The sequence below is a fragment of the Hyaena hyaena genome, unplaced genomic scaffold (genome assembly GCF_003009895.1).
Source record: "Hyaena hyaena isolate Hyena2069 unplaced genomic scaffold, ASM300989v1 scaffold_8, whole genome shotgun sequence".
Taxonomy (NCBI): Eukaryota; Metazoa; Chordata; class Mammalia; order Carnivora; family Hyaenidae; genus Hyaena; species Hyaena hyaena.
In genome coordinates this window covers 7,365,394-7,392,973 of record NW_024080640.1, presented here as the reverse complement: position 1 = coordinate 7,392,973, position 27,580 = coordinate 7,365,394, and the positions used below count along the sequence as shown (strand labels likewise).

The following is a 27,580-nucleotide window of genomic DNA, read 5'->3' as shown; positions in this document are numbered from 1 at the left end:
TTCTTTATTTATAGAAAATAAAGCAACTTTCTACCATACCAAGCTAGATTGCTAGAGATAATCATAAAAAGCAGGACAGTAATGGAGGCATGCTGCATACCAGAAACACTGTCAGATGACATTCTCAGTAACAATATGGCTTCAGAAAAATGGCTAATTGCAAATATTTGATAAATGCTTAAAAGTTTTCCCCAAAGCTCCAAACCCTACGGGAAGATAGAGCGTTCCCAGGCCAGACTAAAACCTTTTAACCTTAAGTCCCTTAAACATAAATATGTTGCCAAGATGCCGAGTGGATATTTAAATCATCCACTTCCTGTTTCAGTGCTATCTCTCTGTTTTGGAGAGGAACCAAAAATGTTTCATTCCTTTTGGCACTGCTTTCTTCATTTAAAAAGGATTTATACTTCAGGGGTTTTGACTCTAGGAAAAAAAAAAAACTCAAGCACATATTTTGGATGTCAGAATCTGAATGTTTTGACCCTTTCAAACAAAAACGCACTACTCTGTAGCCAGTGTGGCAAGAGAGCTAGATCAGGGGTAGAACATGTCCAAATGGGCTTCTAAAGTAACAAGCAAAGAGGGAAAATTGGCCCATCTACAATAACTTGTTTAGGAAATATTAAAAATAGCCCATCTAAGAAGCTGGTTTTTACTAGACCACTTGTAAATAGTTGTGTTTAAATGTAATTTAAGATAATCTAGTATTTCCATCATGCTAGAGCTATCAGTCAATTAAAATTCAAATGTGATGAAAACGCATCATGGCTAGTTTTATGAGGTTTTCATTAAAGTGAATAGGAGTAAATAGAAGGTTACAAATGATGTCTCTTAAAGAGTCTTCTTTGAAGGTTCCCAATCAGGATAAGGATTGGTGAGAAGTGAGTAGGGATAATTTCAGAGTGTCCTGAGTAGCAAAACAATCCATTCTATCAGCCTGTGTGGTTTGAAAAAACTCTTCAGGTGATTCTGATTATACTTGGCAACCCCTCTCCCGAGTTAAGATACCCCAGGGAGGCAGGATAATATTAGACATATTAATACAGTGTTAGTGAACATTCCTGTCTTCAATTAATTGAATTCAATTCAAAATCTGTTAACCTTCTACTCTGTGCTTGAAGCTGTGCTTGGCAATAGAACTGAGGCAGGATATACGAAGATCATTGAAAATTATTCCTTCCTGATGGTGAAATAGAGAAAAGAGAGTAGTAAACCATACTGGTCAGTTACAATACACAGAGGTTTAAGATATAGGAACCCAGAAGAAGAACTATTAATTCTGACTGGGGCAAAGGCAATAAGGAGGTAGTACGACTTGAACCTTGAATTATGGACTGACTTTCAATCAGTAGGGAGTGAATTAAAAAAAAAAAAAAACACTCAAGACCAAGGAAACCATCTTCTTAGCTAAACATGTTGACAGACAAGTTATTGGGCAAATCTGTATGCAACCTAGGTGGTTGGTCATTCCTGCAAGGCCCAAGAGCTTCCAGGAGGCTTGCCCACACACACCTAGCCACAGTGCTGTCACCTAAAAGTGGATGGGGAAGCATTTTCAGACTATGAATGCAAAGGCTGAGAACAGAATGAAGGCCTGGACAGATCTCACAGGTAAACTTGGTGTTTTGTTTAACTGCTAATCATTTCAAAAACTGGGTGCAGGAAAGAAGAAGGCCTCCTACCACCACAAGGCAGAGCATTAATGAAGAAGTCAATGGTTTGAGCCTCTCAATAGCCAGTTCAATGGCTGCAGATTAGCTCTCTTCTCATGGCACCATCTCAGAGGGCACCATTTTGTTCTAGGGCACTGGGCAAGAGTATATGGGCTATTGGAAAAACAACATGCATATATCTTACTGATAGTGAATTCATAGTATATATTCTTATAAATAAATCATGGTATAATTATAACCAACTGAAGGGAGGGAGAATAGATCCCTCAACAGGCATAATCTGGCAGTTCAAAGGTGAGGCAGAAACTGAGAGAATTTAGAAAACACTGATTAAGACAGCTGAGAGTAACCCATAGAAAGATTTGTCATCTCCAACAATTTGATTTATTTCATATGGGTATGATTTAAATCTGCTTATTGAAAACGCAGGATTAGGCCAATTCAGTTGATTAGACAGGAATTGGCAACTAGTCATAATATGTTCACTTTTAGTTAGCATTTATGATCCTTAAGCTTATGCTACTTGAGAATAATATTCCTCAATTTAAATACTTTTATAAAGATTCAGTATCTACTAAGTGTTTTTGTGACCTTACTATATCTGTAAGCCATCCAAGATTCCTTTTCAAAGTTTATAGTCTTTGGTTTTCTAAATATTGTCAAAAGATGGGGGGGGGGGAACCCTTAAACTCAAGGGTGTTCTTGTGGAATTTGGCTCCTACGTCCCATTTCTGTCTGTATAGCTTAATTTTTTTCCAGCAATGAAAATATGTTCTCATCACCTCTACAATAGAAAGCAAAATGTTGGCTCACAGCCTTTTGCGATTGTGAGTAAGCTGTCAAGGCATTAATATTTTAGTTGCTCCAAAGTTGATTTGAGGGAATTTTAATCTTATTTTCTTTGTTTTCCAAAGTGCCTACTCTAAACCTCTCTTTTCACGTTGGAAAATAAAAAATGACAGACATGGCTAAAACTGACAGTCAAAATATAGACAACTATACCCTGTTGAATGTGCATTTTGTTCTAGACAAAATGGTGTTCTCCTGGAAAAGACATGAGCTGAAAGTAATGTTTATCAGCTTGGTAAAAAATTTGTGGTTATGAGAGGAGGGAACTGATATTTATTGAACCTCTTCAGGCTCTATGCTAAATTATTTGTATTATTTCATTTAGTTTTTATACCTCCCATTCATGCCATTCTACAGATGAGGAAGGGTTCAAATTTTTACCTAAGTCTTAGAGCTAGTATAGACCTCTTGCCTTTTGTACTACACCAGGCTCTCTCTGGTCCATCAGTTTAACCTATCAGCCTCAGCTGCCTGGAATACTGTGTTGAAAAAATGCTGAAGCCATGAGAAAGAATGCTATGCTTAATGAGCAATGCCACTCCAAGTCCAGAAGCAACATTGGTAGCAGGTATACAGTTTGCAAATATATTATTTGTCCCCTATATTATACACGAAGCTTATTGGTAATTTTAGTTGAAAGTAGGAAGCTGGAATGAATATAAAATCCTCATGGATTCTAGACTTAATATTATTCTCTCAGATTTTTCTATGAGCTAGTCTTTCCCCTGGTTAGACTATTTTCTTACCATTATTTTATTTTCATCCTAAAATCTTTAACTACTCTTTTTATCCTTTGGGAATGAGTCCCTCATCACCTATATTCAAAGAGTTAGCTCAGCATTATGATCAACATTATATTGTTGGAAACTTATTTTGAAATACTCTAGTGTAGACAGTGTAATCTATATGTGTGTAAAGTAATCTGTACCCTAGGAATTGTGGTCAATATGAAGGATCCCAGGTCGGGAGTATACACTTACACTCCAGAAAGCAGAAAACTAGTATTGAAATGCCACTGTCTAAATTCATTCCTGAAGTTCTATAAGTTAGCATAAAGGACATAGAAATAATTTTTTAGTTACACATGTGTAGCTGTTCAATATATGTGATTGGGTTGACTAGAAGGGTTTGTATAGGCATCTCCATCATGGTGTGTACAGGGATTAAGAGTCTGGCAAGCCCTGCATTCAGAGGAGTGCCATAAATCCAGAATTCTATTCAGGCCTCTGCCCACTTGATGAAAGATTTGAGCCTGGTTAGAAGGGAAGCTGATTCTGCAGCCAGAATACTGTAACATTTGCCACAGAGAGAACCTTCTGCATAAGGTTCTTGCCAGAGCAAATAAAAGGATAAAGAGAGAGCTTCCCCAAGTGTACAGAATGGAGTTTGTAATTGTTTTTGTTCCTGCTAATAAATGTTTGCACATGTGAAGAATTTAGTCTCTGAGACTTGCTTCCATTATAGCATACCACATGGTATTGAGGTTATCTGAAAGGAAGCAGTGCCTACTTCTAATAATTGGAGACAATTGACATTCACCACGAAGAGCCAGACAAATCAGCTTAGGTCATTTTATAATAACCAATTACTTTGGGAAGTCCAGGAGAGACCTTTTCTTCCTCCTCTCTCCATTTCCCCAGTGTTCCAGGATCATTGACTGGGAAGGAGGGGAAGCTGTTCAACAGCCACAGCCCTACAACTCTTAAGTCACTGGACTCTAGCCTGGGGACAGTGGTACAGGTGGGAGCCAAGCTTTGAATCAGATATGAGATAACATTTCAACTTTAAAATAAACATTTACCTTCCTCAAGTTTAGGAGCTGGGCAAAGATGTAATTAAGAAACTCCTGTTCTCAGTGATAAAAGGAAGTTTGAAATAGAACAGCAAGAGGTACTAATAGATAAAAACAAAAGCATTTTGTCTCTATATCCTCAATGAATTGAGACTCCTCAATAAACCAGCCATGCTACCATGAAAAGAATTCCATATGGTTGAGCTAATGCTATAAGATATATACAGTCTGAGGTCTCTAGGTCTCCTATTCCTTCTAACCCTCAAAGAGCAGGATGTTCCTTTCTCCCATTGGAGGAGAATCATTCCTACTTAAGAGGTTGAGCATGGAAAAACAGAAATAAGAACCAGTGGCTAGCTCTTCTGACCATGATGAGTGTTCTCTACTTGTACATAAACACAGATTATCACCTTTCTGAGCATTTGCCTCCCACCATAGCTTTCATCTCAGAGAGAGGCAAAAAGTTACCTTTCAAAAAATATCCAAGCCTAGGGGGTATCTGGGTGTCTCAGTTTAGTGTCCAGCTTTGGCTCAGGTCATGATTTTACAGCCTGTGAGTTTGACCCCCACATCGGGCTTGCTGCCGTCAGCACAGAACCCGCTTTGGATCTTCTGTCCCCCCACTGTCTGTCTCTTCCCTGCTTGTGCTCCCTCTCCCAAAATGAATGAATGAATGAATGAATGAATATGTATATATATATATATACATATATACACACACATATTATATCAAGGCTAAATCTCTACTAGGCTAATTTAATTTTCCTCTAATAATGCAGACTGAATGAAGAAATAGGTGAATATCTGAAATTTGGAAAATAAAAAAAGGTATTGAGATATTCCAAAGCATTTGGTTTCACAGGCCAGAAGCCAGATTGTGGCTTAAAAATCAACAAAAATTAAAACTACCAGAAAAAAATTTCCCCTTTGGCTAATATCCCAAAATTACCAATTTGTCTAGTGACTTAAACAAACTGACAAATACAGAAAATTAATACTATAAAAATTCTAATGGGAAAGCTTTTTATGGATAAAATTGATGGCTAAGAATTGGTAACAATACACAAGCAAATTTAGTCATTATAATATTATAATGTACTTTGTGCTCTAAGAGACAAGAATCTTAAATCAATTGCTTTAGATTTTTGTTTAACATGCTAAACTAAGCAGACCCAAGAAGTTCTTACTTTACTTCAAAGATATAAATGTTACAGAAAAAAAAAAATAGGAAAAGCATTTAGAAATACTTAGATGAGCTTGAAAACAAGAGAGAAACATTTTTCCGATTACAAAATACCAAGGCAATTCAAAGACAGAGAGGTTAGCCGCAGTTAAACATGGGGAAGCATTCATTAGTAACATGACACAAAACTAACTGGGCTGCTGCATAAAGCCAAGAGCTGGGCAGGTGGTGTTCCATCTATGAACAGGAATAGAAATATTCTATCCACGGTAAGCTACTAATGGGAAAGCAATCTATCAGCAAGGGGTAAACTCTGGGCTGAGCGGGGAATGTCCCTTTCTGTGTGAGGGAATGGGATCCAATCAGATTTTTATTGCCTCTGTCCCACATATGGATAGCCAGCCAGGGATCAACAGGATTCTGGAAAAAGAAGGAAAGACAAAACAACAGAAAATAGGAACACAGAGGAAACAAAATATAAGTGACGTTTCCAAGGAAATACAAGATAAGGGAAGGAGAAAAAAGACTTAAGTGAGACACCTGGGTTGCTCAGTCGGTTAACATCTGACTCTTGATTTTAGCTCAGGTCATGACCTCACAGCTTGTAAGTTCGAGCCCCGCATCAGGCTCTGCACAAACAGCATGGAGCCTGCTTGGATGCTTCTCTCTGTTCCCCCCCTTACCCCTCTCTTTCTCTTTCTCTCTCTCAAAATAAATATTTTAAAAAAAGAAATAAGAGAGCTATTTTCTCTCTTTTAAAATTTTTTTTTAAATGTTTGTTTATTTTTGAGACAGAGCATGAGCAGAGAGGGGCAGAAAGAGAGGGAGACAGAACCTGAAGCAGGCTCCAGGCTCTGAGATGTCAGCACAGAGCCCTACGTGGGGATCAAACTCAGAAACTGTGAGATCATGACATGAGCCAAAGTCTACCACCAGGTGTCCCATAGAGAGCTATTGTATTTCTAAAAAAGGATCAGGATATCATAAAAGAAACACTTAAAATGACCACAAAAGAACTCCTGGGAATTCAAATTATTGTGGTTTAACATAGTGAATATAAAACCAAAAACAAGGAAATTTCCCAGTTACTAAATGAAGATATAGAAAAGTAGAAAATATTTGAGAAAATATAAAATCAGAGGATCAAGTGAAGAGACCAGGAAGAGAAAGAGAAAACATGGGAAATGGTGAGAAGGCATTATCACCAAAATGACATAAGAAAACTTCCCATAACTAAACGGTGTATTTTTCTAGATTGAATGGGCCCACTAAGTGTTCATGAGAATGAATACAAATTCGAACGTCACTAGGGACCATGAAAATTCAGAATATTAAAAATAAAAAGAAGATCCTAAATACTTCCATAGAGAAAACAAAATCTGCCAGCATATAAATATTTGGGAATCAAAATGGTATCAGACTTGCTAAGACTGCTATTGATGATTTAGAAAACAATGCGGGTATACTTTGATAAGTTTTAGGGAAAATGATTTCCAGCCTAGAATTCTATGCCCAACCTAATAATCAAATATAAGATAAATCAAAGACACTTATAAAATTATGTCTCTTCTATACCCATGTGCTGAAAACTCTCAGATGCTCTTCTCCATGAAAACAAGGGAATAAAGAAAGAGGAATAATGGGATCTAGAAAGCAGAGGATTCAAATTTCAGCCCACGTGCAAAGGAAATTCCTTTCAATCCTAGGAAGGAAATTCCTAAGATGACTGTGAAGTAAAGATTTAGAGCAACTAGCTGTGCACAAATCTAGAAAATTCCAAGATGTTTCCAGGAAGGATATCTTTCAATAAAAAAAAAAAAAAAAAAGACAAACACCTGATGTGTTTGACTGTATAGAAAAGGGCTCAACATTCACATTAGTGATAGAACCCTAAACAAGTAAAAGAAATAGAGTAATTGTTATATCATGGTGGGAGGAGGGGAAAGGTAGTAGTCTAACAAATTGAATGTAATTATAGTATGGTCAGCTAGAAGCAATATTTATACAGCCATAATAATGCTGGAAGGGTGAGGAATATGGTGTCTATTTCTGTAGCTTCTCTTCTGTCTCATGGATTTGTCTATTCTTACACCAATATCAAACTGTCTTGATTACAGTGGCTTTATTAATGTTATATATTACTGGTTAACTTCCTACAACTGGAGATAAAGATTTAGCACTTCTATGCTGTAGGGTATTTACATTGTCAAATAATATGTTCAATATGTTTTGTATAATAAATACACTACATGGGATCTAACAATTCTGGAAAGCCAGGGATAACAGTGTATTCACTGTATTTTTAAAAATTAATAGTGGACCAATTGCTTGAAACTTGCTGTCTGAGGCTTGAAGAAAAATGTATTGAGCAAATTACTTGAAAATATAACTAACAAACACTGTTTAAAGTTAAGTTTATACTACGTTTTCAGACTTTTGGACAGCCTATATATCATTAATCATAATAAATATAATGGATTTATTTCATATAGCTAATGACAAAAATATCTGAGAATATTTATAATTATATATATACATGCTATTTATGAAATATCTAATTGAAAATAATTATAAAGAGGGGCACCTGTGTGGCTCAGTCCGTTAAGCATCCAACTTTGGCTCAGGTCATGATCTCACAGTTTGTGGGTTTGAGCCCCGTGTTGGGCTCTGTGCTGACAGCTAGCTCTGAGCCTGGAGACTGTTTCAGATTCTGGGTCTCCCTCTCTCTCTGACCCTCCCCTGCTCACGCTGTCTCTCTCTCTCTCGCAGAAATAAATAAAACATTAAAAAAATAATTATTATGAAGAAATATTGAAAATGAAAGTTTTAAAATTCATAAAGTTTAATAAGTAATAATAGAAAGATGTAGTATCAACATTAATAGAAGACAAAATAGAATTTAAGGAGAATTGATTAAAAGAATATTTAACCAGGAGGATGAAAAAATCATGAAGATTAAAAAAATCATGAACTTATATGTATCAAACAACATAGCCTTGAAACATATGACTAATTTTAACAGCAATAATGACTAACTTTGTAAGGAGAAATGGACAGATTCACAATGTCTGCAGGAGATACTGACATAGCTTCCCTGGAAATTAATAGATTCAGAAACTTTTAAAAATTATTTGCATTTTACTAAATTAATATTTTTATGGCCCCAGCTTTCTGTACCATTAAAATAGTATATTTGCCTCTTGAGTTTAACTAATTCCACTCTTTTTCATCTTTTCTCTTGTATTATGTTTTTTCTCCCCAGCCTTCTATTCATTTTCATCCTTTTGGCCCCTTTCCTATCAGATGCTGACAGCTTTTATAAATGTTTATGAACTCTTCCTTGTCTTTCTTGATGAAGGGAAACATATAAACACCATTTTCATCTATTCACCATCTATTTCCTCTGTGTACGAACTGAAATGACTTTGTGTGATCACTGTGATGGTACTTGCTACCGAGTCTTTTATAAATACTAAATGGTGCATTTTTTCACATTGGGTCCCAAGTGAAGCAGGTTCTCTTTATACACCAGAAGGCCAATCCAAATGAGACATGTTTGCTTTATCAACCTCTATAAAAGTCTAGTGGTAATTTATATTGATTACATAATAAGAAACTCCATCCCTGGTACAACATGCTCTTTCAGCTGCCAAGCCACACCTGTAGAAATGTTAACTCACATCTGGTTCCATAAATCTGTTCTTTCTGATCCTCTGGAGAGATATTTTTATGTAAACTATATAGCTGCATATGGAAAAGGAAAGGACAAAGCAAATGGCTAAATCTAGCAACCATTTCCACTCTAAGACTTGAGCTCTTACTCTCTTTCTTGACTTTGATGTCTTCCTATTTAAGAGCTGATCCAATCATTCATTTTATGAAAAGTGTGTCTTAGCAGTTTTATTTATACTTAGGTAATCATCTCAAAGTGCTGATATTGTTGTGCTTTTAGAAGGTGGTAAGAACTACCTTTGAGTCAAGAATATTAGTTTTGCTAATTGATAAATGGATTCCTCCAATTTATTTTATATGAAGATACCAAGAAAGGTACCAACATTTCCTCATCATTATATATTTTCATTTTTATTGATTTCATTGTGTCATATCTCTACAAAAAGCAATTTTAAAAACAAACCAACTATAATGAATTAAAAAAAGTGGTTTCCTTGAAGGCAACTCATTTGTAATTACTATTTGAACTAAATTTAGCTCCCCGATCCAAAAAGCAATTTGCCAGTAAAAGCACAAGATTAAGGAAGTAACCGTGATAGAAAAGACAATAATGATCCTTATGAGGGAAAGTTATAAAGCCACAAATCCAAACAACAATAGAACTAGAAGAGACCATATATAGTTCAACCCCTTCATTATAAAAACTGATGTCTCAGAAGGTAGAGTCTCTTGCCTAATGTCATCAAGTTGTTCAAAGGTAGAAACTGAATTTAATGGATTCTTTCTGCTATTATCTGCTGCTAACTCATATTTCAAAGAAAGTTTGAAAGCTTAGAATATGGGAGGCTGTTACTGAGATGATTTCTATAAAGCAAGCCCCTCTATCATTTATATCTTAATAATAGGTATTTTTCATAAACTATGTGATATTTTTAAGTTGCCAAAATGTATAGATTTAAAGATTCGGGGGAACATGGATAAGAACTTTTTTTCTCCTTTGTTAGAATCAAAGCTCTTACAAGTAACTGTGGTATGATGCAACTTAAGAACAGAGTTTCGGCAATTCAACAGCCAGGCAAACCCTTTCACGTTAATGCTTCTGTCTAAAACTGTGGAGTGCAGTGGTAGGTGCTGCTAGATATTACCATCTATTTGGGATGGCCAGCTTCAGTGACAGCAGCACTAGGGTTCCAACATCTGGCATCAGTATGGAGCAGGCTGAGGAATCTGCTAATGGTCTCAAGGGAAACAAACCAGAGACCAGAGGAGGTCCAGGGTATTTCAGGTGGAAAGTCCTCAGGAGACCGCAGGTCCGGATGTCATATGTTCAAGAAAAGAGTTTGTTTATGCAATTTTCACTGAAGTATTATGAGTTCCACCAAAATCTCCATAAAGTACGTATTACATTTTTACCATATTAAACATTATTCTGCTTTAAGGGACTTAAAAAAATAAATAAAGGACATCAGGCAAAGCTTAAGGCAATCCAAATAAAGAATGGAGTTGTGTTAATAATGCCATCGATATTATTTCATTAGTTGTGACAAATGTGCATAGTAACATTAACAATTTAGGAAACTGGGTGTGGGCATACCAGAACTCTAATATTCTTGCAACTCTTCTGTAAATCCAAAATCTATCCTAAAATAAAATTTTATTGCAAAAATAATAAAAATATACAATTTGACCCACCCGTATGATTGCCTGTGCAAGTTTGGCCCCAGCACACTTGCTAGGATCAAATATGCTTTTCTTCCTCTTAGTTTCTTACAGCATTCTTAAACTTTAATGTATATGGCTATAGATATTATAATCAAAGGCATTACAAAGCACAGCACTGTCATATAAGTGATCTCATGTGTTAGAAATGTAAATGCTGATGAAAGACAATTTTAGTAAATCTGGGAGTGACATGATCCTTAGGTTTCAGATAAAGCTTGTAAAAAAAAAAAAAAAAAAACCTTTCTGACTATACTGGAGAAAAAGCTCAAATTGAATGGTAATCTGTCTTAATGATCTTTTTCACCTTGGGTTTTCAGACTATCTCAATTAAGGTAATTGTCAATATAGCTTTTAAAGGTGAGGATGGAAAGGAATATACTTGCCCCTGGAGCTAAAAACAAACAAAGAAGGAAAGGCTGAAATTGGGGATGGGGCAGCCCCAGAAAGAGTAATTTTTGGAAATCTCAAATTCTAAAGTTCGAATCTAGAGAGTTTCCTGTATTAGTAGATGACTTTTATCTTCCAAAAAATACCAACTAGCAAAAGCCTTCATATTTCAAAGGAAAAATAAAAGAAAACCGTGTCTTAAAGACCTTTTGCCACCTAGAATGCCTTTACAGTAAAGATCTCACTGCTCCCTAGCTGGGTGTTGTAGAGAAAGGAAAAGGCCATTATCAGTTTATAATTAGGAAGATGAAGGCACAAGGAGTCTGTCTAGAGTCATGCAGGCTATCAGCTGTGGACATGAGCCAGAAACTGGGGCCACTTTTCTATCAGACCACCACCTAGAATCTGGGGCAAAATATAAGAGACAAGATTCAAAAACTTGAACCTCACTGCAAGTACTCTCAGGAAAAAGAACCAGCAAGCTAAAAACCATTCCCAATAGAAACAGTTATTGTTTTATTTTAACAGCATATCTAAGAACAGAAATATGGAAAAGTATGAAAGTTAGAACAAAATCTTAACCTCCCACACTTTTTCTCAAATACAGGTGGATCTGCAGTTCCAGGCTGGCTGATATAATCACTCTGTCCAGTTTTATGGCAATAGAGAGCTCCTTGGATAGATATTTCCATTCCATCACTACTGTAACTATATACCTATCCTGCAGAATGCAGCTGAAGTATCCTGATTTTTCTTTTTCATATCTTTTTACGTCTTTTTAAAAGGATCTATCTAAGCAACCGAGGCATGAGGCCATCACGGCTAAAGCATACAGCTACCAACAGCAGAACATTTCCAAATGTAGAAATCTCAATGGGAGAAGAAACAAAAAATAGAAGGAGAAGGAGGAAGAGGGGAAGGAGGAGAAGGAAAGAGAAGAAGAAAAGAGAAGGATGACAAAGGGAAGGAAAGGGGAGGAAGGTGAGAAGGAAGGAAGGAGAAAACTTTAATAAAACCCTTACTTCCTTCCATAAAGTATCTTCTTTCATTATTTTCTCCCCTCATTCATTAATTCTTGAGAGAAAGAAAATTATGGTCAAACCCTAAAGAAAGTAGGTAGATGAAAAGGAGAATAGCTTTTTCCAGCTGATATAGTGCTATAAGTAGCAAGTTTTTCAGGTATCTATGGATTGGTTTCCAGTAATTTGCAAAAGGAAAATGTTCTGCATTTCTCATTTTAGAATTGAGAAGGAGGTTCAGGCCTTCCTTGCATGACCTAAATTGATAATTGAAGTTGTTTTTCAGAATGAACCATAAGCTGCACGTGACTGAAACATAAAACAAACTATACTTGAAAGGGACTTAAGTCAATGTTTATCTATCTTTTTGCCTTGAAGTTTATTTCTACAGATGTTAAACCTACAGCAGCCTCACTAGGCCTCTGGTACATATATTTTAGAAGCAAAAATACCCCAAATTACTGAAGGCATAATGAAGGCAACAGCTTTGATTCTCATTTTCTCTTCAATTTTCAGGCCATAAATTTTCAACTCTAATTGTATACATGCACACGTATCAGAAACATATCCTGTAAGACCCCAGACATATACACGGAACATTATCTACATAACAATTCTAGACACAGCTGCTTACATGGTGTAGAGGTTGTGCTAGTCTTGGGCAAAGGTGCTAAAATGGTAGACAGTCCAATAAGGGCTCCTCTGAGACCCAAAGCAGCTTGTAACAGTTGTTGGTGGTGGTGGTTGTTTGCGTATGTGCTCAGACATTCAGGAAATCTGTCCTGCACGTATAATGGCAGACAAAGTGGCCTCTCTGAGAAGCAGTTAAGATTGTACCAAAACAAGAGAGATTAAGGGAGAAGAAGAACTCAAGACCCAGAGGGAAGAGAAGCGGTTATAAGGAAAAATAGAACCACACATTGCATTTTTGGGGGTGGAAATAAAAAGAAGAATCAGAACACAATTTTTTTTTTTTTGTACAGAAACAGAAGGAGTGGTTGCTAGTTGAAATGAGGTCTGTGCAGTCAGAAAACTACACCATAGTCCGGATAACTCTCCATCTGAGTTTGCCTGGGACAGTCTCCACTTAGGACTGTTATTTTCAGGAAATTATTAATAGCTCCTCCTTTCCCTATCGGAAATGTCCTGGTCTGGTTTGGATAATAAATGGCATCATCACCCTCTTATCCGCCACCTCTGGCCTAAGACGGGGCATAGCCATAAGTAAGACTGAAACTAGGAAATGGAACCATGAAGAGCTTTTAAAAGGGGGTAAAGAGAAACAATGGCTAAAGAAAAAAGGCATTAGGAGACAAGGTATAATGCATGGGCAATTTGTAATCAACTATGGCAAACATAGATAAACTAAGGAAGAATGTTGAGAGGAAAGGTATATAAAAACTTCAGGATGAATGCAGAAGAGACAGAAGAAACCAAAGACAAAAGACAAATGATTCAGAGCACAAATATGTGGAGGCTTCTAATATTTTCCCTTGTATATGGGGATTCATGGTTATGATCAGTATGTATAAAAATGACTGAAAAGGGCCATCCTTGCTTTCTACCCTGCACTGGCACACAAAGTCCTGTCTGTTGCTGCCTCCCAGTCAGCTGCTCCAAAGCTGCTTACATCCTGCTAGGGCTCTGCCTCTCAGACTCCCAGGCTGCCTCAGCCAAGCCTTCCCACCAAGCCCCCTCCCCGACTTCTGATTGCTGCATACCAGACTGTCTGCCACGGTGGTTTCACAGGCTTCCACAGATAGGCCACAGTATGTGAAGCTGCATTTCAGTGCGTCATTTCAGAGACCTCTTTTGACTTTTCACTGGATCAGAATTTTGTATTGCAAAAGGCAGTAAGTAAATGTCAAGAGCAAGTTAAAAAGGCCAAGTAATTTCTAGCTAAGCAACTCCTAGACCCAGAGGGAAGAAGGAATACCACCAGCAATAGGGTCTTTGGCATTTAGAGTTCAGAAAATACATCGTACGGATTTCCACCACCATTTTGAACTGGAGCATGTTATAGGCTGAATTGTGCCGCTCTCAAAATTCTCATGTTGAGGTCCTAACCTCCATATCTCAGAATATGACCTTATTTGGAGACAGGGTCTTTACAGAGGTAATCAAATTAAAATGAGGTCATTACAATAGGAGCTAATCCAATATGGCTGGTGTCTTTTAAGAGGAGGAAATCTGGACACAGATAAACGTGCAGCAAGAATGCTGTGTGAACATGAAGATGGCCATCTACAAACCACAGAGAAAAGCCTGGAACAGATCCTCCCCTCAGAGCTCTCAGAAGGACTGGCACTGCTGACACCTCGAGATTGGAATTCAGGCCTCCACAACTGTGAGACAAGAAAATTTTGTTGTTGAAGCCATCTGGTGTGCGGTGCTCTGTTACAGCAGCCCCAGGGAACTAATGCCTCAGAAGCAGTCTGGTCAAAGATGGGAGTGAGGAAAAGTTGACCAGACTTTTTATAGTGTCTTCCTTTCCCTGAGAAGACTAAGCAATGCTTCGCTGAGTTATCTAAAAGAAGGGGCACTCCCTGTGGTAAGACTGGACTGGTTGGTCCTTAGGAAATAATTTCAATTGCTCATGCCTCAGTATCTCCCTCCATGAAGTTAGTTACAGAGCTTGTGTTCTGAAATCCCCACTATGACTGATTATTAAGGCAAAGAGTGATCACACTAATATTCTGAGTTTGAGGCAGGAAGATCAAACCTACATGTGGAGACTTATTAATAAGTTCTACACCTGAAACCGGCTGGCCATGTGAGTGGCCTCTAACTTGTTGAGTCAACCTGTGCAGAGAGGTACAGTCCCTGACTTCCCACCTGATCCTCACAGACTCAGCTCTGTCTTGGCTTTTTGAATATCTAACTTTGACATAATAAAAAACTAAAATGACTCATATATTTGGATAAAGAGTTTCATCTTTCAGTACATAATTCCAGAATATTTCCCCTGAATCAGGGAAAAGAGTGTAACCTGCTTGTTAAACTATCTCTGCTGCCAGGGAGGAAAAACACAAAAGTATTCCTGCAGGCTTTATTTTATTTTATTTTTTTTTAATTGCAATAGGTCTAGATTCTCATCCTGTCTCTCACTTGAATTATCTCTTGAGTCAGTAGTGAAAGAAATGGTGTTTAGCCCTGCTTCCTTATATGGCAGGGAATGACAATGTACTTGTCTATTTGAACTGCAGTGTGGCTCTTTGACAAATTATAATGATTGGTTATGGAAACCTCCTGCTCTGGTTTCCATCGTATTCCTGAGGAAAGACACAGAACAGACAGCTGTAAGGAAATGGAAAGGGTTGGATTCAGGGAGTGGCAGTGAATCTGGCTCTGCCATTTGCCAGCTGTGTGACTTTGGGCAAGTTCTTTATTTTACTGTCCTGAGGTGGTTCTCTTCAACTAGAAGTGCCTGTCACATAGTAAGTGATCAGCAAGATATCTGAATGAACTAGCTTACCTTCTTAACTATCTCTAACCTATAAGGGCTAGCGCTAACTATCCATCCCAAATTCAGTATTTTTCTCCAGATAAGTCTCAACTGTCTCTTCTGTCTCTCAGTCCTTCCTTACCCCTCCCTCTCTCATTCCAGGTCAAAAACTTAACTAGGGGCACCTGGGTGGCTCAGTTGGTTAAGCATTGGACTTCCGCTCAGGTCATGATCTCATAGCTCATGGGTTTGAACCCTGTGTTGGGCTCTGTACTGATGGCTCAGAGCCTGGAATTCTCTGTCTCCTTCTCTCTCTGCCCCTCCTCCATTTGCACTCTCTGTTTTTCTCTCTCAAAAATAAATAAACATTTAAAAAATTAAACAAAACAAAACAAACTTAACTAGAACCTACTAAGCCATCCAACCTCAAGAATAATAAACCCTGTTAACCATATTAGATAAATATGATTTAGAACATGAAAGGCAGTGCACATCGAATGATAAGGGTAGTAAAGAAAACTCTGTGGCTGAAAGGAGTGGTGGAGGTTGTCTGCTTCTGCAGAGCAGGGCTGTGCAAGCTCTAGAGACACACCGATCTGGTTAGAAAGTGCTTATGCTGACCTGAAATAGGGCTTCCTATAACTGATATCTACTGGTCCTAGTCCTACCCAATGGAGAGCCTGACATGAAAGAAGTTGGTTTCTTCTGCTCCATTGACACAATGGCAATGGAGTAGCCAACCTGGGAGAGTGTGGCTTGGGGTATGAGAACTAATGGGAGTCCATGCCTATAGATAACCTCACAGGAAATCATAGCCAACAGCCGATGATTTTTAATTTAGTGTCACATGTGCAAAGCAGTTTAGAGATATTATTTCTAATCCTTATAATCGGAGGAATAATTATTCCCTTCTTATAGGGGAAGAAACCGACTACAAAACAGTAAATTTGAGATGTAAACTCAAGTTGTCTGGATTCCAAAGTTTGTTCTCAAATAGGTCACACCTCTGGAGCCATACACAAACCAGGGGTCTCCATCGTTAGAGTAATTAGCAACAGGCAGCACGGCCCTGTGGACTATGGAGCCAGATTTTCCAGGTTTGAATCCTGGCTCTGCCACTTACTAGCTGTCTGACCTTAGACATGTTACTTAACCTAACTGTAGCTTAGTTTCCTTATCTGTAAATCTGGTTGTTGTATGGAAATTACTTGTTTTATTTTTATCTAATAAATATCTATATGCTACTTAGCGTGAGCCAGGCACTGTTCTAAGCACTCAGTAACAACATAATTAGAGAGGAATCATTGAGTTCAAATGCGCATACTGGCTTCAGCGTTCTTTATCAAGAAGAAATTATGGGCATTTATTCCTTTACTCATTAGTTCTCTTCTATGTGTGGGGTAAGACACTTTTTTAGTTTCAAGTCACAGCACTGAAAAACCCAGACAAAAGTCCCTGATTCATGGTGCTTATAAGAAATAAGAAATAATCAACGAGGATAAGAAATAATCAACAAACAAGTAACGCAATGCACAATAATGCAATCATGAGCATATATTAAGAATCTGCATGCAATGAAGTAACAGAGGTATTTTGACTGGCTCAATACCAGTCAAACCAACTCGATACCTTAGGTGTGTTCATAAATGTTTCACAACAAGCTCTGGGAGGTTCAGGGAGAGGAGGGGAGTCTGATTTGCAGCATTTGCTAATTTCAGTGGTGTTTTTCCATCATATAGATAATGTAACTAACTTCCAGGTCACAGATAATAATAAGGCATAAGAAAATTATTAGGGAGGAATTAGTTTTGAGTATTTATTACCTTGGCTTTTAATATAATTTAATTATAAGTTTATCTAATTTAACTTCTAATAATGACATGTTTAACAGCTGATTCTCAAAATCTTGAAAATTTAACAATTGGCTTTGGGGAACTAGTATGAGCTGGTTTCCCATGCTACTGTTTAGGGCGCATGGAGAGGGAGGACAGTGTCAGAGGGACATGAGACTGAGTCAGTGTGGTGTCATTATGCATGTGGATCCCAATCGAATTCCTTGCTCTTCTCCAGCGAGCCCTGCCTTCACGTACACAGTGAAGCCCTGCTCTGAAAACCTAACTGTCTTGGTACAAATACAGCAACAATTCTGGCATTCTTACTGGACCAGGATAGTCATGGAGAGATACTTTTAGTTCTATGACCCTTAGTGAATATAATTTATGTCTTTGGTGCTCTGAGTACGGTAGAGTCTTCTACGTAAGTTACACTTTTAGGATGTAATTCCTTACTGTTGACCTTGGAGATGGATTTTCAGTTCTGCAAAAGCATTCGCCTGAGACCTCTTGTCTCTTAGGGCTCAGATACTTCCGAAAGGGCCATCCACAGAAGCGCCTAAACCAGAGGCTGTGATGGCCCTGGCCTCAGAGGAGATTCAGGGGGAGGGTGGAGGAAGCTTCTTCCCTCTTCCTCTCATGATTTGTACATTCCTCACCACAAGGCTGAGGACAGAGAAAAACATCTTCTGTTTTAACTGGTAAGTTAAATATCTAAAGTAATCTAAACATTCTAAGGACAGAAATACGCAAAGAGAAATTTTTTCCTCAACTTACCCCTCCTCCAAATCCTAAATTTCACTTAGTAATGGTGGCTGGAACAGGAAGTGGAAATACTATGAGAAATTTTATTCTTGCCACATTTCCAATGCTTTACAAAAGCAAACACTGGAAATCTCATCAGAAAACTTGACCTTACAGGGTTGATAGCTTTTTGCCCAAACCAAAAGAGTTTGGGTAGCCAGAGGAATTTTCAGATAAATATTCTAGCTTTTGCGAAGAGACTCTTTGGGAAAACTGATTATTTGGAATATACAGCTGTAACTTCCAGAAAGAAATTACTCAAAACTAAAGAACTAGGCTTCTAAGGAGTAAGTCACTCCACATATCTACTATAAATTATTTTAAGCATAGATGTACAGAACTGTTTCTGAGCCAGGGATTTTAGCAGAATCACCGGAGAGTTTTTACAAACTACAGATGCTGGGCCTTGCTCTAGACCTACTGAATCACAATCTCCAGGGAATGGGACTCAAGGATGCATGTTTTCAAAAAGCCCTACAGTTGATCCTGATTAAGATGCTGGTTAAGATCTACTGGACTACAGATTAAAGACAAATTGGGCTATAATGTATAATCCAAATCCATGGGCTGTTAAAATGGAGCATTCTCTCTTGCTTCTTACAGGGGAAGTAATCTGGTAGACTGAAATGGTTAACAGCCTGGTACTGAGGAGGTGTGTGTTTCAGAACTACCTTTGCCACTAATTAACTGGGAGAACTTGGTCACGTCACTTGGCTTGATGTGCCAGGAACAGTGTACACATTAATGAAAAAAAATATTCTTGGCCTTATAAATCTTACTGACGGTAATCAAAGAAATGTAAAATGGCATGTACAATTTTTTTTTTACTTTTTATAGTTTTTTATTTATTTTTGAGACAGAGAAAGACAGAGCATGAGTGGGAGAGGGACAGAGAGAGAGGGAGACACAGAATCTGAAACAGGCTCCAGGCTCTGAGCTGCCAGCACAGAGCCGGATGTGGGGCTCGAACCCACGAACCGCAAGATCATGACCTGAGCCCAAGTCGGACGCTTAACCAACTGAGCCCCCCAGGTGCCCTATAAAATGCATGTATAATTTTACTTGGTGTGGCTAGGCTTTAGTTTCTATCTGGAAAATGAAAGATCCTGTTCTTTTTTTTTTTTAAAGCATTTCTTCCTAAAATCATATATTTCTTGTCCCACCTTCCACATAATGTACATCTTAAGTTCACTAGCTGAGTAAGAAAATACGATACCAAAAACTACTATGAATTCAGTAACTATTTTAACTATTAATTAACATTTTGTCATCATAATGCATCTAAATAATTAGAAAAATAGTAGCACATATTGTGTAAGATGTATTATTTCCTCAGTTTGTCAAAAACATTTGCTGCATATAAGGATTTGTTAAGCTCTTGTAATGATTTTGTGGCCTCCCAGGGATCCCACGTGCAGAGGTAAGGAACCTACGGACCACATCCAGGATGTGAAATACATGGTACCTGAGTAGTAATGTCCCTTTACTTCCACAACAGACATCACTGTCAATGACAGCACCTGTTGGCTCCAGTGAGCCTGGGACTCAGCCTCAGAACCTTTCTCAACACTGTTCCAGATGGTCCCTCCCAATTGTTGGGAGCTGGCAAACGGATGAAAAATTATCTGCACCCCCTGGGCTACATGCCTCCTGAGACCCTGCCCAGCTTTGAAAATATAGGATACATGTATTCAGTTCTACTGTCTTGAGAAACACAAATGACTTCTCCCTTCTCCATATAAAAGTACTCCAAATATTCGAAGACATCCATGTGGCCCCTAATTCTCCTTCCTTTGGGATTAACAGCTCTAGATCCCTTATCTGTTCCTTATATTCTGTTCTCCTGACCCTCCTGGACCGCCTTTGATACTCATTCCAAGAAGCATATTTGTGAACGCTTCTCTGAGGAACAAGCCAAGAGTAGAGCACATTGTTTTGGTTTGGTTTGGTTTTTTTACTTCCCGTGACAGCCCTCATACAGGTGTTCAGTGAATGAAAGATCACACTACAAACACTGCTTAGCACTGAAACTTCCACTGAGTATGCTAGCTTTTATGCATTAAGCTTATGAAGTACTGTCATTTACATTGAGAGGTAGCAGTTTTTATTTATTACAATTATTAAGTCATTATTTATTGAATTTTAAAGATTGCCTTAGTTTGGGGGGAGGCATAGCACACCTATGACTCATATGAAGTTTCTTGCCAACAAAAACACTCAACGGTTTTTCTTTAGAATCTTTCTCAAATGGGTAATTCTTATTTTTTCAATTATCAGTGGTGCAAGCTTCCAAGCTAACCTCCTTTAAGATTGGTTCACCGGGCAATGCCAGAATGGTCTTCAAATACTGTATGACCTTGACACTGAGTGTATGCCCCTCCAGAAATTCAGTCATATGAAAATCAGAATGACCTTCATTGATAGCTGTTGGACATTTAAGCTAATTTGCCTTCCATGCCTAACTTTCTCTTCTAAGAAAAATTGGCCACTGGCCTTTTTATTTTCTCCAGGGGTGACGATGTCTACTGCTCCAGACCCACTGGGAATTCAACCATAAGCATTCCAGTAACCTCTGATACCTTCTCCTGTTAAGGGATTTGCCAAAGACAATAGTTATCAGATGAACCAGTCAGGTCTCCTGTCTCAGAATCTGATCGGGAAGCACAGAAGGAATTTTCTAGTCTGTAGAACAACAGGAAGAAGCAGCCACATGTGCTTCAGCTGAGTTACATTAATAGAGGCACAGAGGCCTCTGCTGAGATACTTGTACCCACCTTGATTTCAACCCCATTCTCTTTGGACCCCAGCCTAACATGGCTTCTGTTCTTGGATTTCCTTGTGATCCCATCCCTTTAATAGGCCATTTGTGTCTTAGAATCCTGTCCCTTCCTTTGAACTACCGAAGCCTAGTAACAGATTCTATTTGTTCTGAGTGCAGTGCCAGGTACTCTCACCCATGTTACTGTACCATCTGCACGCTGCCTTGCTGTGCTGGCTCTTGGTCTCTAAACCTCTGCCTGCCTTCTGGTTTTTGCTGTTTTCCTTTTATTCAGTGGGCTGTGATCCACATGTTAGTCCGTGGTTATACTTTACATCCACCCCTGTGGAACTCACGTCCTTGATGCTTCTGGTCCCTGGACTCTTGGGCACTTTGCCCTGGTCCTACCCATCTTTTAGGGCACAGGTGAGGTCTGCCTAGTTCTCCAGATTGAAACAAAGGAGAGGGAATGTTATATGTGGGTGTGAAAGGAACTAATTATAAATTCCTACTTAATATGTCCCTCTCCAAGTAAGATGTTTTCCTTACAGCCAATGTTTTCATCTGTATATTCACAAAACAATGCCAGAAGCCTCAGGGAATGATTAAAAAGGAATTTATCTTCTAGTTATCCACCACTGAAATATATATATATATGTAAATATGTAAATATATATATATTTCAGTGAGAGAGAGAGATTCATACACACATACTATATTTGTATTTAAAGAAAACCCATGTACTAAATGAGTGCTTACTAAGAATAGTCAGTTCATTTAAAATACCCCTCCCCCCTAATATTTATTTTCCTCCAACTACTCCTTGACCTCTGCTTAGCACTCCTTTTATTAAGCTCTTAGTGTTCTCTCAGCATCTCCGGAGCCGTCCCCAGCCTCTCCAGTCCCCACAAGCTCCCCACCGAAAACTGCTTCTCTAGAGATGATCTCCCTTTCTTTGAAATGGAGGCCATATGACGTCATCTCCTTCCATGTATCTGTGTATTTACACCATCCTTTCTTCCTTCAGAAAGTCTCGCAAACAGGAAGGGACACCTCCACCCATGCTCTGTTCCCATCCACCTTTATCTCCAATGGAAATCAAGACCTTACCTCACTCCCCAGCCCATCCTCCCCAGGCTCAGGGCTTCTCACCTGCCAATCACAAAAGGTGGGTTCACAAAGGACCTTGAGGGCTTAGAGTTTTTATCAAGTTTCAAAGGTATCCATGGCAGTAACGCAGGGAAGAACTGCCAGGGCTGCCCCCTCACCTCCCTACATGCCCACATCCATCCTTTCCTTCCTGCCCTCCTCCCACACCACTCACTGCCAGCCAAAGGTGAGTTTGGGGGTGAAAAGCAGAGTGACTCGTCTCCAGAGAGGCTGCTCCAACATCTACTCTGGCTGCTGTAACTTTTCCCCGCTCTGCCTCAAAAAATTGAAGAGGTCTTCCCCTATCTTGACCCTTCTGCTGTTCTCTGGGCTTCATCCTAAAGCTGGGGCATTGCAAATTGTCAGTGTTGGATCAGGAAAGCCCTTGTGTGGATTGGAGGGAGGGGCTAGGGAAGCTGGGAGAGATAGAGGACCGGAGGTAGGGAAGTTAGAGAGGCCACCAGGGGTCAGTCACAAGAGAGCCAGCTGGGGATGCTAAAGACTGAGGGAAACAGAGGAGAAGAGGCTAGATCCATGGAGCAGTCTGCTCTCAATACCAACAGGAACCACAGCCAGGTGCTCCTGATTACCTCACCCTCTCTGCGAGGCCCGGGCTTGACATGCTGGGATTAGTTCCATGCTTTTGGCTAGAGGCAAAGAAGCTGCCTCATTTACTAAGGCCTTTCTGTTGTCAGCACCTTGTCATTGGTCTTCTACTCAACTAGATCTTCAGACTTCTTGGTTCCTGGATAGGGCCTTGCACCACTGACGACCCACCTTATTCTGCCTCCTGATACTTGTGTTCTCTTGGTCACTGATCACCAAGGCCAAAATTTAGACAATACTGGGGTGGACCAGTATTCCCTGGACTCTGAGCTCAGGGTTCTAGAAAGATTTAGGATTCAGGAGGGACCACTCAAGGGTCCTCAATTATGAGGAAGGAACAGATAATCAGGGATACTAGGTAAGAAGTGGAGGGTACCAGTCAAGATGAACATAATGTCCAGAGGCCTCAGACTGCACACATGTTGAAGCATATAGCCTACAGCAAAGAGGGGCAAACAGCCTCATCTCATTTGGACATCTTAACTACTATGCGAGGTAGGAGAAGCAGCAGAATGCCCATTCCACCCATGAGGTCGAAGAGTTGATGGCTTCCTCAAAGGTCTGGGCTATCTGAGAAGGGAACTAGTGCTGGGACTGAGCTCTCATGGTGGGGCTCCTAAGTTAAGCCCGAACTACAAGTATCTCCTTCAATTACCCAAGGACTCAGAACCTATGGGCATCTCTCTAAAGGCAAACTTGGATTAGCTTCATAGATGAAGGACTTTCAGGAAGTATCTAATAGTTCTATTTTTAGGCTCTAAGAGAATTTACCCAGATAACTCTTTTAAACTCTGAAAATTCTTTGGCAACATCTAACCTCCTCCTTAGGCCTACCATGCTATTTGCATACCATTTGGTCAGCATTTTCCCCTGTCCCCCCACCATGGCCTCACCCCAGCACATTTCCAAGACACGTGATAGACTGCAGGCAGATGGGGATCTAGCTAATGCCTTAACATGCCCGCCTCTGTGTCACTTTTCTGCCTTTCTAAAGAATCACTGATGAACAGCCATGCAACCATGAGGTTGTCTCCATGACAATTATGTGTGTTTTTTAAAAAAGACCTACCGAAGGGCACCTGGGTGGCTCAGTCAGTTAAGTGTGTCTGACTCTTGGTTTCAGCTCAGGTCATGATTTCATAGTTCCTGGGATTGTGCCCCACGTCAGCCTCTGTGCTGACAGCATGAAGCCAGCTTGGGATTCTCTCTCTCTGCCCCTCCCCTGCTTGTCGTCTCTCTCTCTCTCTCTCCTCAAATAAATAAACTTAAAAAGGAAAAGTCCTACTGAGGTGCATTTTAGGCTTCTCAAACTAGAGACCACCCAGGTTGGACCCAGGACTAACCTATATTATCTGTCACAGAGCAGGAAATCCTCAGGCCAGTCACAGAAGCCAATCAGAATTGTTAATAGCCTCACCATCAGGACAAGCTTTATGTATCTCATTTAAATCCTTTATGCTGCAATTTGAACCTGTTCTCTTTAATGCAAGAATTGTGTATTTATTTAAAGAAATTTTTCAATCTGAATTATTCAATTTATTCTATTTATTCCATTGGCTTTGAACAATGGAAACAACCCAGAATATTACCTATGGATCAATTCATTGTACATTCCTTGTGTGTACTGAGATCCATTTTTTATTAGTGACTTTTTGTTCTAGACCCTCGCCACTGTGTTTCTCTTTATTAAAAAGTTTTCTTAAAATGATTTTTTTTTGCACTGCAGTCTCATTGTGCTCCACTTACCTCCCCATTTGAGGAGATATGTTCTAGCAAATATTCAACTGGAGGAAAGTAGCACAAAGAGCCGCCTAAAGTTCAGTACAAAGTAAAATATCAAATCCCCTTGCTCTATCACATCACTATAGGAAGTAGAACACTTATTTCAAAAAAATGCCTTCTTGTGGTTGTTGGGGGATGGGGAGCACACAAGGAAAAGAGGAGAGAGTGGTGGCAGCAAAGTCTGAACTTTCAGGGATTTGGAAATCTTGGTTTCAAACTGGAATTTATACTCAAATCCCAAGATTATAGATTTCCTTCCAAACTGCATTCCCTACATGGTTTAGAGAACAGTTGAAAAAGAAATTGCTCTCCATATTTTGATTGACATTAAAAACACTGTGAAAATAGTTTGGAACTTGATCTCTTTGAGGGAAGGACAATAATCAAACTATAGCCTTCGCTTGCAGCCCTTTCTCCCACACTTACTCAGAACTGTTCCAGGAAAATTCACAGGGAACTCTGTTCTCATATATCACTTCTAGGAGGAGAGAGGCATTCTCAAGAAAATTATCCCCAAACTTCTAAATACAAAGAGAAAAGATCATTTAATGAATCTCAACACAAAGCCACCTCACTTGACAGAATAAAGTCAAACGGAGTCAGTTGGTTGGAGCTGGAAACCTTTAATATCCAGCTTTATTTAAAAATTATCAGGCTTGCCCTTCTTGCCACATACCAACCACCTAGTCCTCCCTCAAGCTCTAACCATACACGTCTGGTTTTGCCAAACACATTAGAAAGATTATACTATTCCAGTTTACAAGTCCATCTGCATAGCCCTATTAACAGAAGGGATCTATGAATACCAAGTACTTTATTCTCATCCACTTTTTTTGACCATGTATTACCATAGCACAAAAATGCCCCCACCCTTTACAATCAGCTCTTTCTAAAAGGAATTCTAGGCTACTACCAACTGGCTGCCTTGTACTACTGTTTAAGATGCCCAAATATGTCTGACTATCTTGAAATGAAAGCCTGCTTCTCCCTTTCTGGAACACACTTGCAAACTACATCTTTTCAAATTCTCTAGTCAGGGGCACATTTCAAACAGAAAAATAAGATTTGTGAAGAAAAAGTTTGGTAGGATGTTAAATGCGATTTCTAAAAACACACCCACTAGCACATGCATTCTCTCTTTATTAGGTTTTATAGGAAACAGACCTTGGTAGGCATCTTCCTGTCTTGGCAAATATCAGATCAGTTACATTAACCCAACTGGTGCTAAATGCTCTTTCCACAAACTCTGACCTTATTTCCTTGCAGGTCGAGAAGTCCAGTCTTAAATACTGGTAGCAGAATAATATGCAAATTCCTTTGGTTAAGAACCATTACGTTTTGGCTTCTCATTAACCTAAAGAGTTGTTGTTTCTAAAGCAAAACCTCTTTAAATCTCTGGTTAAAAAAAAAAAAAAAAAGATGCAGGCGAGACCACTGGTGTGGGTAGACTGGCACGGGACGCCTGCTGACCCTGGCCTGTGGCTATCAGGTAGAATCCACATCGCACTCCCAAACAAAAGGCTTTCCTTATCAAGGTTGTTGGGGTCCCAGAGTATAAGTCTCTATGTGATCCCTCCTCCCGTCCCAGCTCCAAGAACAGGACTTGAAATCTCATCCTGTTTTCTTCCGGGAACATCTGCAGGGCAGCAAAGCCCAGTCTGGCTCTGAGAATTTGCATGGTTTATTGGCTTTTCCAATCTTGCATCTCCAGCTACCTTAAGCAGGAATGCTGACTGAAACCCGGAGAAAGCCCCCAGACTCTCCGGAAGAGATTAAAAGAAAGCCCTCGGTGGCTTACCTCTCAGGCTGCAACTTCTTCCTGGGGACTAAGTCGGAAAGGAAGGACTGATTTCTCCAGCAGGAGCACAGCAAGAGGGCAGGCAGGCAGGCAGCCTAATACACACTGCTCTATTCAATAAAACTCCAGACCGCCCTTCCTTAGCCCCTCCCAGAAGTCCATGCTAAGTGAACACATATCCCCTATGTTTACAGTCGGCAGTCGGTGGTATGCATTGTCCTGTAGTTTTTCTAATAGGCAGCCAATGACGACACCCCGGCCGAGGTGGATGCAGCCTGCCTGTGGAGATGCCTGTCATTCCCTAGGCATGCTCAGGAAATCACTCATCAGAAAAACCAAGACCTAAAAAGCTCTGAAACTGCGTGCAGGCTGCCAAAACCAGCCAGCTACATGCCCTTTTTTGGTTATCCTTAGCAGGCCTCTGGAAGTGAATCCATTGTCAGGAACAATCATAAGAAATGTTAATCTTGGAGAAAGAGGCTGTCTTGTAGAACACAAGCGCAACTTTAAAAAAGAAAGCACGGTCTATGAAACGAGAAGTTAATAGTCCATATGTTTAGTGGGGTGGGGGTGGGGAAGGCTTTTTGATCGAGGGAGCCTTAATAGCATATTTCTTTGAAAAGTAGCTGTGTATACAAAATGAAATTAAGTTGTTCTACAATTTTAAAGCTTGCAATGGCCAGGACCCAGGTCTGGTGTACAGACTAAATTCTAACCTGAAAGAGGCACAGCCCCCTATTTATGTCTACATGTGTTATAAAAACAACTGACAAAAAAAGCTTAGGTCTTTTTTAGTAGGTAATGTTTTCCAGAATAAGTGTAGTGCCAGAAACTCAGCTAGGCAGGGTCCTACAGGCTTGGCGAGCCTCCTGGTTTTCCACATCACCTCTCTCTCCACCTCCCCTTTGTCTCCTCGGATTTGGCAACAAGGAGACATTGCTAGCAACTGCACAACAGAGAGGGCGTGAAGAGACCAGCACCTCCTCTGGGACTGGTAGAGGTGATGCGTATGCCCACAGAGATGGCACTGCTGTTCTAGCGACTTCTTGAAAGTACACCGACCAAGTCTTCCTTGGTAGGATGTGTGCTATGAGAGGGTCAGAACTAGG

The 27,580-nt window shown here is 39.5% G+C and overlaps 1 protein-coding gene across 3 annotated transcripts in view; it reads right to left on the bottom strand.

Annotated features, from left to right (window-relative positions):
* Positions 1-26,575, bottom strand: part of CALD1 (caldesmon 1) — a 183,524-nt gene extending 156,949 nt beyond the window's left edge. For 2 of the 3 annotated variants that reach the window (XM_039243872.1, XM_039243888.1), the window contains exon 1: positions 26,472-26,575. The gene's annotated coding sequence lies outside the window, so the exon portion shown is untranslated. Of the gene's footprint in view, positions 1-25,099; positions 25,195-26,471 lie in introns of all 3 variants that reach the window. The other variant, XM_039243881.1, reaches the window with a different exon arrangement.
* Between the last annotated feature and the right edge of the window lie 1,005 nt (positions 26,576-27,580).